The sequence below is a fragment of the Kogia breviceps genome, chromosome 5 (genome assembly GCF_026419965.1).
Source record: "Kogia breviceps isolate mKogBre1 chromosome 5, mKogBre1 haplotype 1, whole genome shotgun sequence".
Lineage (NCBI taxonomy): Eukaryota > Metazoa > Chordata > Mammalia > Artiodactyla > Physeteridae > Kogia > Kogia breviceps.
In genome coordinates, this window is record NC_081314.1 from 128517169 (window position 1) to 128520612 (window position 3444).

At 38.6% G+C, this 3444-nt stretch overlaps 1 pseudogene; it reads left to right on the forward strand.

Annotated features, from left to right (window-relative positions):
* Nucleotides 1-1075: 1075 nt before the first annotated feature.
* On the forward strand, nucleotides 1076-1478 carry LOC131756905 (multifunctional methyltransferase subunit TRM112-like protein pseudogene; annotated as a pseudogene).
* Nucleotides 1479-3444: the final 1966 nt, after the last annotated feature.

Below are 3444 nucleotides of genomic sequence, written 5' to 3' on the forward strand. Positions count from 1 at the left end.
GATATTTATCTAAAATTTTTCTTCTTAAATATTGGTTGACATGATACTAGCAGTATTTCTAACATGGAAAATTTTTCAACTTGGCTTTGTAAGTCCTTTAACAGTATTTCCATTTTACACTGACAATGAGAGCACATTGACATTACCATTTTCTATTGATTTTTTAATTAATAAATTTTGTTTTAGAGCAGTTTGAGGTTCACAGCATAATTGAACTTAAAGTTCAGAGTTCTCATTAACCCCTCCCCACACATACACAGCCTCCCTTACTATTGATTTTATCACTTTATAAAATATTCAGTGGCTTAAATATTAATTTTTTAAAACTAGATTTTCCTCAATGACTTGAGAAATATGTATGTAATTAGAATTCTAATACTAAACAAAGCCTATATCCTATATATAAAAAATTTTCAAAGTTGGGTGGTTATTTATAGCCAAGGTGAAGGTACTTAAAATTCATTTCAAAAGCTTTACCTAGATAAAAAAACCAAAATACATAAACCATTATTATTTTATTAAAGAATATTTGCATATGTATTCAAAATTTAATGGTTTTGCCATTCTTTTAACTGTATATATCTTTTCATACTTGCATACTTCTTGAGAAATTCAAATGTGTATAATCTGTAGCATTTTTATATTGCTAAGAACCAAATATAAAATTCATTTCCCAGAGGCTTTTATAAGTTAAATGGTAAATAAATTTTTAATGTATGTATGTAATTAGAAATTGTATGTAATTAGAATTCTAACACTAAACAATGTCTATTAAAATTTAGTTAAACTAAAAACTATCCACAAAGTATTTACTTTCCATCAAATCTACACTCTTTGCTCGACCCCTATATACAGTGCCCCATATTAATTTTTGAATTAGGGATTTGTAATAATCTGCAAATTTTTAAAGTATAATTTACTCCATTCTTAAGTTAATCTTTATTTTGAACACTGTTTTAACTGATATTCTTCCCATCAGTTTTTTTTTAAAGACTCAGATTTCACCCCTTATAAAATACTGAATTTAAGCTTACAATGCTTTATTGCGTATCACCTTCACATACCTGTTGTCATAATGTTCACTACCTCAGTTCCCATTCACATCTCAACCCACTGCAATCTCATTCCACTTACCGCTGAAGTAGCTCTCACTAAGGTCACTAATAAATGCTTGCTGAGCTCGCATGTGCGGGGGTGGGGGGTGGGGCCCCGTGGCTTCCTCCTTCGCCTCCAGGCCACCGGGGTCCACACATCAACCCTGTGTAGTTCAACCCCGACTTCGTGGCTCGGATGGTACCCAACATGGAGTGGGCGGCGTTTCTGGCGGCTGCCGACACCTTGCATCTGGTCGAGGTGCCCAAAGGTTGGAGGTGGATGTGCTAGAGGGCACCCTGCAACGCCCAGAGTCGGGACGTCTGTTCCCCATCAGCTGTGGGATCCCCAACATACTGCTGAGTGATGAGGAAACTGAGACTTAAAAGCGTGCCCGGGGTTTCCCTGGTGGCGTAGTGGTTGAGAGTCCGCCTGCCGATGCAGGGGACACGGGTTCGTGCCCCGCTCCAGGAAGATCCCACATGCCGCGGAGCGGCTGGGCCCGTGAGCCATGGCCGCTGGGCCTGCGCATCCGGAGCCTGTGCTCCGCAAAGGGAGAGGCCACAACAGTGAGAAGCCCGCGTACCACAAAAAAAAAAAAAAAAAAAGCGTGCCCGGCACCGGTTTTTCATTGTGAGCGTATATCATTGTGTTTCATTTGTTTACGTATATCCTGTTTGCTACTTCTATCCTGTGTATCCTCAACCCAGTGACACACCAAACATACATTGTTTTTGAGCTCGGTATTATATTATTTTTCTCATTAAAGTTTCAAAACCAAAAAAAATAAATAAATACGGGTGGCGCCACCGCTGCCGACTCCTCTCCATCCTTCCCACGGTACAAGGGGCTGCACCCGCGGTCAGACCCTTCCAGGAGGGTTAAGCCAAGTAACTGTAGGTGTCCTTTTCACCATCCACTCGCTCCAAATATTCTTTCTCTATCAGAATGTCAATGCATTTCTTAATTACTGGGACCCGAGGCTTGAATCTTGAGGACAGCTGGGTCAGTACTTCTCCAAGTTACTGTTGCTGCTTTAGAACCTTCCTCATTTTCATAATTCTCACAACAGCCGCCTGGATCAGTAGTTTGCGATCTTCCTCGATGTTTTTGTGTGTGGTTTCTTGTTCCTGCTTCTATTCTGTTTCCAATCTTTATTTGAATTTTAAGCAGATGCTCCACATTGAGCATACTTTTCATCTTCAAATTTTCTTTCTTTGGTTTTCATGTCAATGAAAACAATTCTTGTTGATAGGGATTTTTAGGGCTACAGTGTAATGTGTATGAATCCAGTGTGACAAAATGTATATTTAGTTGACCACATAATGTCTTACGTCAACATAGAAGTAGGGTGGACCATACCTACTGCTTAATTTTAAGAAGAAACCCTACATAAATGTTTGTTACATAAGCCTCGGCCAATGGTTACTCTATTTGCTAATGACTTTCCAATTTATTATCTTGATACACAGAAAGAGCTAAATAATTAAGAGTGTCAGCAAGGCTTTTGTGTCTACATTTTAATGGTGTTGGCAGAGAGTTAACAAAATTGTTCCTCTTCTGCATGAGAATTTTATTTTCAGTTGAATTTCCTAGCTTTGTTTCCCTAGAAACGGGGAAGGACACTATTTGTCAACTAAGTTACTAAGCAACACTGCTTATGGTAAAACGACTGCTTAATTGAAGGCTGACTTAAACCAAGGGACAATAAATACTTGATAGGAAGCCCTATTGTGAGCTTCCTCTGAGTGTAGTCTCATAATTGGGCATGTACCTTGTACAGTCCATGAAAGGTCTTTCTATGGAGTTGGTACAAAAGATTATGGCTCCTGTGGAATGTGAGGCTTTTAATCAAGGGTAGTTTCCACACCTGTAGATTCTGTATTTTATCTCCTTTCCATCTAAGCTGTTACCTGGGTGGAAGACAGCTCACCAGGGCTGTATGGGTTTACAAGAACTGCTGCAAGACTCCTACTGAGAGGAACACCTACTGAGGAGGCTCTCTCCTGGCAAGCTGAGGTTCCTGCTCTAAACCTTTTGATTAGACTAGTACAACTGAAATATTGATTCAACTTCCAGATGCTCTGACATTTCCAGATTCTCAGCATCTACGTAATTTTCATTCAATATTTTTCTCTATGTGTATATTTGTATGCCAAATTTTCAAATTATGAAAAATCTTAACGATAGCAGGGCTAACATATTCAGACTCACATAGTATTAACAGTAACTGTTATGATATAGGGGATTTGAGATCTCTCTAATATGAAAACCTAATTTTTCATGCAGATTCTGAGTTGCAGCCCAGACAAAGTAGGAGAGGAGACAGATATAAAAATATTATATCTTTCA